Source organism: Octopus sinensis, linkage group LG14 (genome assembly GCF_006345805.1).
Source record: "Octopus sinensis linkage group LG14, ASM634580v1, whole genome shotgun sequence".
NCBI lineage: Eukaryota > Metazoa > Mollusca > Cephalopoda > Octopoda > Octopodidae > Octopus > Octopus sinensis.
In genome coordinates this window covers 2,428,986-2,438,649 of record NC_043010.1, presented here as the reverse complement: position 1 = coordinate 2,438,649, position 9,664 = coordinate 2,428,986, and the positions used below count along the sequence as shown (strand labels likewise).

Sequence of the window (9,664 nt, the reverse complement as noted above, 5' to 3'; positions counted from 1 at the left end):
GTCTCAGCAAATTCCATCTCACCCATTTAGGCAATGAAAAATGGATGATAAAAAAGATGATGATGGTGATGGTGTTGGTGTTGGTGGTGACATATAGAAAGATTGAAGGCAAGAGAGAGAAAGAAAGAAAGAGAGTGAGAGAGAGAGATAAAGGAAAAGATAAAAACATTACAATCTATGAGTTGAACACTTTTCCTCTCCTCGTAGACATAAAGGAAATATCTGAGCATATTTCCTTTAATGCTCACACACAAAAATCAGAGAAGTGTGAGAGACAGAAAATAAGGGAAAGACATTCGATATCTGATGTCAAATAAGTCAGCATTGAATCAGCAATGAAAGATAGGCAGTGTCAAAATGGCTATACCAAAAACATCTTATCCACTCTACAAAGCGAACTGGGTCCATATTCTCATGGTACTAACACCAGAGAAGTTGGTAAGATCTCAGCAAGATGGGAGAAAAGGGATCTCACTTGCCTATAATTGCTTCATTGTTCTCTGTCTTCTTTAACACTATCTATTGACTGTATTCGGCTTGTAGTGTATATGGCAATATTTAAAAGTAATTGTGTTGCTATGTACTAATCTGCAGATGAAAATATTCTACTCAATCTTGTTTTATGTGTAACTGATTTTATATTAAAAAAAATATATATATATTTTATAAAAATTATATCTTGCCAAATACATGAGTTGTTGTATTAAATTGAGATAAATAATTAATAATATCAAATAAGTTGTTCCAAAAATTGTATTTCAAAAGCAAAATAATAATAATAAATAATGATAATTCTTTAATTTTACTTAGCACTAGACTTATGCATAGCTGTCTGGTTCAAAATATATGAATGTATATGTGTGTGAGTTTGTATATGTGTGTGCCATGCAGGAAATGCGTATATTTACACACACACACACACACACAACATGCATCTGTGTGTGTGTTCTGAATAGTTTAAATTGCTATAACTGAGTAAAATCCTCGATGGTGTCCTAGAATAGCTGCCTTCTAGTGATTGAGACCAGTGAAAGTATATATATACATATACTACTGTATATATACCCACCGATAAATGACTTAGACCTCACGTCTTCTGGAATTTCCAAGACACTAGAATAGAAAATCAGGCAAACTTAAGGTAAAATAGTGGTATTTTATAGTATAGATCCAGGCCAAGCAAGGAGTGAATTCGGATGATGGAACCTGAAAAGCCCTTTATATGTGTGTGTATGTATGTATGTATGTGTGTGTTTGTGTGTGTGTGCATATTACTGTCTCCTTGCTGTGACATCACATGATAGTTGTAAACATCACTATCATGCAAACAGTGTCCTTTGTTGCCACTCTGCCTTAGAAAATGCCTCAGTTTTGGGGGAAATGTTACTATGCATAAAAACAGTTAAATGTTAGCTACAGGAAGAGCACCCAGCTATTGAAAATTCACATCGACAAATTCTGTCCAACCCATGCAAGCGTAGAAAAGTGGACATTAAAATGATGATGATGGTGATATCACACACACACACACACATGTTTATAATGGTCAGGCAGAATGCTGCTCATAATGTACAAAAAGCATTTGAAACAAAAACAGAACAAAAAAAATAGAAATAAAACAAAAAAAACAAACAAACAAAACAAAACAAAACAAAAAGATAATCGTAATGCACAGATTGTGGAGGATTATCTGAATAAATGTACTGATAATATGTAGAAGGACATAAAGCATATAAATATACATGTAAAATATAATCCTTAGATAGAAAAAAAAATAAAAGCAATAACGTAATGGAATCTAATTCAGCTTTGGTCAACAACTTTGAATCCTATGGCTGTCATCACAGTTTACCAACATAACCTATCAGCACAGGATATCATCATTCATACCGATTTACTTACCCATATAGAATTTACTTGTGCTTTCAATTCCCAGTTGGAACATTTTGCTTCACTTACATTATTATTGTCTGTAGAAAAGCCATGAATAAACACAACTTCCAATTTCCACCTTGTCTAAAAATCTCATGCTTTTTACCAATACAAGAAATATGGATTGTATTACTTGTTATTCTCTTTGGCATGTTTTGGCTTTCATGCATCTTCAGAAGAAATTTTTATAGTTAAAACGATTTATTTTAAAATTATTAATAGCAACAGAATCAGTATTTAGACCAAAAGGTATTATTTCTCACCACTCCCACTGGCAATGTAAATGAGAATGCCTATATGCACCACAAAACTATATATGTGAGGTTCTCTCATAGTAACTACCTCAGTATTCTGTATTCTAACACAACAACCACTTTTAAGTGGTGACAAATGTTAATTTATTTTATTGCATAGCCAAAGGAGAAGGGCAGTGCTGTAACCCTTTTAAAGGGCCTCTGAGACTGGTTGAAAGAAAGGAGGGAGAGACAATGGTATACTCCAGTAGGAGATCAGACCTGACTGCTTGCAACGTAGTATATTCTCCTACAAACACCCAAAGACCAGATAATGATGTTAAACTGGGTGATGGATTAAGTTGACCATATGTGTAGGCCATGGCAGGATTGGAACTCAGAATGCAAGAAACCAAAATAAATATGTATGACAAGATGCAAGCATGGCTGTGGGGTAAGAAGCTTGCTTCCTAACCACATGATTCAGGGTTCAGTTCCACTGTGTTGCACCTTGGGCAAGTGCCTTCTATAATAACCTTAGGATGACCAAAACCTTGTGTGTGGATTTGGTAGACGGAAACTGGAAGAAGCCCATTGTGTGTGTTTGTGTGTGTGAGTATGTGTGTGTGTGTGTGTGTCTGTGTTTGTCCACCCATCACCACTTGACAATTGGTGTTGGTGTGTTTATGTCCCTATAACGTAGCAGCTTTGTAATAGAGGCTGATAGAATAAGTACTAGACTTTAAAAAAAAATTTAAAAAGAAGTCCTTGGGTCGATTTGTTTGACTAAAATTCTTCAAGGTGGTGCTCCAGTATGGCCACAGTCAAATGACTGAAACAAGTAAAAGAGAAAAAGAGTAAGAGGTATTTCATCCACTTCTCTCACAACTTTGCTAATTTGTTACCTATAACAGCCTGGCATTAATCTCCTTCTATGCATGTTGGCTCTTATGTCTTTGCTGAAGAAAGTGATCATAGTATTGACAGTCATGTATCCTATCCTAGAGTGATCTATCTCACTTCTAAAACCAACCAACCAAGCAACCAACCAAGCAGCCTTATCGGTGAATCTCTGAGGCTTGTACAAATATTTATCATTAAATATAGATAGAAAAATATCTTTGAACAATTTCTTTCCGGTATTTATGCGATATTGGATACATTGCTATTCCATACTGGTGCCGTAAATCTTTTAGCTAAATATTTGTACTAAGTGAGTCTGTGGAAGGTAGTTGCATTGATAAGATTTTAGCATTAGCATATCAAACCAAAAGATACCACTTCTTATGTACCACCACCACCAACAACACTGTCACCACTGTATCTATGACAAAAACAAATTTTCTTGGCTCTGTCTGTTTAACTGCAAATAGTATTTGTCTATAGATTCAGCTCTTTGTTGGAGACAACAGGAATGCTGTAAAATTTACAAGGGATTTCTCAGTTTGCAGTGAGAATTTGATAATCTTATTACAAATTACAATCGTTTAAGGCTCTGATCAAGACATGATCCGATGATGATTATATATATATAATCATCATCATTTAGTGTCTGTTTTCCATGGTGGCATGAGTTAGATGGTTTGACTGGAGCTGGTGAGCCTGGGGACTGTACCAGGCTTAGTCTGGTTTTGGCTTGGTTTCTATGGCTGGATGCTCTTTCTAACACCAACCACTGCAAGAGTTTTGTAGGTGCCTTTTACATGTCACCAATATGGGTGCTTTTATGTGTCCCTGTTATGGGTGCCTTTTACATGTCACCATCATAGATGCCTTTTATGTGTCACCGTCATATGTGTCTTATACGTGTCACCAGTACTATCCATAACTACAATTTCACTTGGAAAAATTTCAGGTAAATTTCAGGTAAATTTTTCCTGGAAAAATTTACCTATGATTAAGAGTGAATAAGGGTGCTGCTGCAATGTAGGTGTGTCGGCACCCTTAGTCACACTTAATGATGATTGTATATATATATATATATATATATAATACTGTGGAACATGTTTAAGATTCCTACAATAAATAACACTTATTGCAATATTGATTATGAATAAAAAAACATAATTGGAGAAGCACTTCAGCAAATTAATAATTCACTTTTTACAGCAGCATAATTAGTTTGCTGAAAAACAATTTTAGACTTGTGATGGTTTAGCCGTCATCACTTCTAACCACTCCTGATTAAGCAGGCTTCTGTCCAAAGATTTCTCAGCTGTGACCATGTTGTCTGTTTCAGATAGAGTCTGTCTTAGAATTTCATAAATTAAAATGCCTTTCTTTTTTTCTAAGAAATATCTATATTTTAAGGAAGATTTGACTATTATTTTCAGTAAGACAAGTAAACATGTTGAGGCTTTTATGCTAGTTCCTCTTGATGTTTAGTTCCTGGTCAGTCCTGTCTAAACAGTGCTATGATAAAATGGTTTCCAGTCATGGCCATCTCTGCTGTTCTTTAGTCCATATTGTTGTATCTAAATGTATGTTATCTAATGTGTTGTTCCTAATTTTTAAGGCAGTAATTGTGATTTTTATCAATTTTGGGCTGCGTAACAACCAAATTGTTAAGAATCATACCCTAAAGTGTTTTTTGGAGGAAAACTATGTTATTTATGTTTTGCTTTTGTGTTTGGTTTCCAAGATTCTTGATGGGAAACTATGTATTGAAGCAGATTTTATTGTTTCTCAAGAGAGTCATAATGCCAACAACAAACACACTCTGATTTTATTTCACTTCTTTCATTATTATTATCAGTCAATTAGTTAACATTTAACCTAGCAACACCCCCACCACACACACACACACACTATCTCTCTCTCTCTTTCTCTCTTTCTCCCTCTCTCTCTCAATAGTTCCAAAATTTGGCACAGGCCCAGAAATTTTATTTCATTGACCCCCCCCCTCCCCAGTGTTCACCTGGTACTTATTTTATTTACCCCAAAAGGATGAAAAGCATGGTCAACTTTGGAAGCATTTCAACTCAGAATGTAAAGAGCTGAAAGAAATAGTGCTAAGTGTCCTAGTTTGGTATGGTAACATTTCTACCATCCTACTATTTACAACATGTCAACTGCCATGGCCTATTACTGCAACTTAATGGTGACCCTGCGTATTTAGCATGGTCATGCAACATACTGTTTAATTGCAAGTAAATGTTATTGTTTTTTTGCATTTTTACAATATTTCCTGGTTAAACTTTAACATTTAACACTCATGTTATTTAAATATCTTTGAAACCATGTCAAAGACACAAAATAAAATATTCTCTCAAATTATGAAAATTCATCACCAGTCAATGCATATGGTGATTGTGTGAAGTTTACAATGAAACACTGGTGGTACACGTGGCAGTTAATGTGTTGATTGGCTAGTAATGATAAAAGAAGTGACAAAGAACCTGTGCATGTGTTTATTATTGGCATAATGACCTTCCCAAGATGCAGTAGTCCATTGCTTATGCATATACAATGTAACTGATTCTAACAGAAACTCAAGACCTGTAATGGAAGAGAGGAGTTAGCCAGTTAAATTGACCCTCTGTTGACCAGTACTTTCCTTGTTCATCAAACATGTCATGTAGATAAATTCATAAAACTATAAAGTAATTCAGTGGTCATCTTTACTTTGTGGAACCCAGACGTCACCATTGCTGGTTGAATAAAAGTTTGTAAATATTAACCTTTTAGAATTATGTGATAACTTCTCACACACACACACACACTCTCTCTCTCTCTCTCTCTCTCTCTCTCTCACACACACACACTCCCCCACACATTCCCTTTCTCTCACACTCTCTCATACACACTCACTCACTCTGTCTCTCTCTCATACATTCTCTCTCTCACACACACAAACTCTCATGTGTTCTCTCTCGCTCTGTCTCATATGCATTCTCTCTCTCTCATGTGCTCCTCACTTTCTCTCTCTCCCTCTCTCTCATTATCTTTCACGCACACTCTCTCTCTCACGCACACAACTTTGATCTTTAATGTGGAAGTGTAATTTTTTTCTCTCTTTATTTATCAACATCATACATTCATAACTGTGGAAAATATCGTTTCATTTATAGGCTTGCAATCAGCAATAATTATTTTCAAACTATTTGCAATGAATTTTAAATTTGTAGGAGGAGTTGCAAGCTGCATTCTCTGGAAGTCTTAACCGATGGCATCATTGACATTTTGGACAACATCAGCACCACACATCCTTTTAATTCAATCATTCAAAAACCAGACACACAACAAACGGTGAGTTTGATAATATTTATGTCTCTTTTTTACTATTTTATATTTTTTCTCTTTCTTGTATATGATTTTGTCCCAAACAAGGCTTGGGGCTACTTTAATGTTAGGCAGTGGTTACACGCCTTCTTTCTACCACAGACCGGCTTCATGCAAAACAGTTTTTCCATGAACTGGGTGGATCATGCACATAAAAAACACAATAAGCTGCAAATCATTTAATTATTATATATTGCATACATGTGGAGGCGCAATGGCCTAGTGGTTAGGGCAGCGGACTCGCGGTCGCAGGATCGTGGTTTCGATTCCCAGACCGGGCGTTGTGTGTGTTTATTGAGCAAAAACATCTAAAAGCTCCACGAGGCTCCGGCAGGGGGTGGTGATCCCTGCTGTACTCTTTCACCACTCTTTCCCCCACTCTTTCTTCTGTTGGCCTGCTCGCTTAGCCAGCGGGGTGGCGTCATTCGAAGGCTAAAACAATGCGAACGCATTGTGACCAGCGATGTGTAACAATATCTGATGGTCTGGTCGGTCACGTGATCACGTGATATTGCATACTTATCTCTATATCTATAAACGGCAAAATGTCTGTCTGTGTGTGTATCCTTTATACAAATCCACAATTTTTCAGTTAGAGGGCTCGCACTTTCTATGGTCATTCAAAACCATCCAAGGGTGGTCGTGCACATCTTTACATTTCCCCAGTCACCCCACAAAGCCATTAAAAGATCAATAGAAGTGACTTTTTTGTGAATTTTCTATCCAAAACCCAATCAAAATGCCCGAAACTTGATACGCCAATTGAATGCCAGCTAGCTGTATGTGATTGGTCGGAGATTCGGACAGTACCCACGTGTATGTGCGCACGCACGCAGCTGTATATGCATGCATTAGCACTATGACCCGGCAACGCTGGGTCATAGTGCTAGTTACATATATAATACACATATATGAGGGGGGTGCTGAAAAGCTCCTGGGTTTAATGGTTTCGTGAAGGGCCTGTTTGGAGGCCCAACTCTCGAAGTTCTTTTTCTGGGCTTACAAAAACTGAAGGACTGCTGCAGTAAGTGTGTGAATCTGAGAGGGGGAATATGTTGAATAAAATCTTAAAATTAACTGTACCTCTTGTATTTTCTTCTACCCAAAGCCAGGATCTTTTCGGCACCCCTCGTAATGCAAAAAACAATAAAGTCCATAATATATAATTTAATTATTACATATATAACACATATATAATGCAAACACCATGCAGATTGTGATAGTTAATAAAGTAGAAATAAAAGGAAGAATTTATTCTTTCTGTGTGAACCAGGACCAAATGATCTGTAGCTCAGTACTAGTCTGTGATTCAGTGCAGTCACTGAATCACAGACTAGTACCTGGTGTTACCCCTGGTGTTACTGACTACAAAGTGGGTAAAGAAAGGCGACCAACAAATTCAAATGATGTCGGTTGCAAGAAAACTTAAAGGACTGAAAATCATAGACCAGACAGAAACAAGATGGATAGTAGCAGTTCAAGAAAAGGGTCTATGAGAACAAAAGGGCCTATGATTAATAGGGAACTCAACAAAGAAGTGATGAAGTTGGGAAGAGAAGGTGACATGTTTAAAGGTCTTGACAGAAGGTAGCAGGCCAAAAAGTTCATTAGTGCAATGAACCATTGAAGTACTTAAAGAAAAGACATAATGAAGATGCATTTTAATAATGAGCCAAAGATTACAACATAGTAGAGAGAGAAGGACTCACCATAATTAATTATTCTTCATTAGTCATTTATTTAATGACATATAAAGTTGTTTATTTAAATATAGGTTGCTTGTCTAATCTGTTTGCTTTATGCAGTAGCTGTGTATTCTATGCTATTGATTAGTGGGAGGGGTTCGGTTAGAGAAGACTGAGTATGCCATCCCCGAGGAATAGTCGCCAAACCTTATATAAAAAATTATCAGGAGATTTCTTGCTTTGTTTTCAGCTTATCCATATCATAAGAGAATGCTTAGATTTCTATTTCACTCATACTGAAACCTTGCAATGTTTAAATTTATTTCATTTCCTCTGATTCACACTGTGTTTGAATGTTGAAGTGGTATTGGATTGGAATAACCACATAAGTGTCATATTTGATGCAAATACATCTTTGAAAGGCAAATTTTCTGCAGTATTCATCCAGAGATAACATTTCTTATGGACAAGCTAGCTTTAAAAACAATATATATCAGAGGGTAAGGAAGATTGTCCCATTGCTGTAACATTCTTTTCAGTGATGCATGTACATTAAATTTGACACATAGATGACTACATACACATGTATGCATGTACGCATGCACACACACACATGCACACACATGCACACACACACACGCACACACACACACACACACACACACACACACACACACACACAATGAGCACTGGGTAGTTGAGTAGTAAAAATAAAATACTAGGAGAAACTATTATTAAATAGAACAATATGTTTAAAAAAATAGTGAAGATGTTCAACAAAGAAGTTGATTAGTCAATAACACCACCTTCAACCTCAATAATGGTCCATGATGTGTGTATAGAAGTGGCTGTATGCTGTGATGAAGTGGTTCTCATTCATGTTCTCCATCTCACCCAAGCTAACAGCCTTCTGTGTGTCCTTGGTTCAGTGGGGCTGTCAGTTGATTTTCCTTTTGGTGATGCCTCTAACATAGTCGAGGCAGTTCAAGTCCAGAGGGCTAGGAGGCTACATTTTGGATTTTGGTGTCGAGGCCTGTGAAGCCAGGAGGCTGCACCAGACTCCAGTCTGATCTGGCTGTAGAAACACTGCCAGATCAGACTGGAGTCTGGTGCAGCCTCCTGGCTTCCCAGAGCCCGGTTGAACCGTCCAACCCATGCTAGCATAGAAAACGGACGTTAAACGATGATGATGATAATTGTGAATTATTCTTGATTAGCTATTCCTGGATGATGAGAACCGTGTGGGAGAGAGAGCAGAATTCAACTGAAGTAGGTACAGTATCTCTCGGGTCACCTCCTTCATCTAGATTAGAGGTTCCAAACTGGAGTCCACATGACCTCTGGGGCAGGGAGGGGTGAAAACAGAAAATTGGGTGTCCATGGTAGTATTTTAGGGGCCAATGAAAAAACTTGGCTTTAGATGTATTTTCTTGTGAGAAACAGATGGGTTTCTTTCTCTAATGCTTAACATATTTCCAGCTACTGAAACATGTTTTCTCAGAGAATGCTATTACAAACTTACCCAAGTGAATG

The 9,664-nt window shown here is 37.0% G+C and overlaps 1 protein-coding gene across 1 annotated transcript in view; it reads left to right on the top strand.

The window, feature by feature from the left end:
* Nucleotides 1-6,292: 6,292 nt before the first annotated feature.
* The window catches only part of LOC115218757 (putative protocadherin beta-18), a 406,105-nt gene continuing 402,733 nt past the window's right edge, over nucleotides 6,293-9,664 (top strand). Inside the window, exon 1 of the mRNA XM_036508570.1 lies at nucleotides 6,293-6,413. The gene's annotated coding sequence lies outside the window, so the exon portion shown is untranslated. The remainder of the gene's footprint in view (nucleotides 6,414-9,664) is intronic.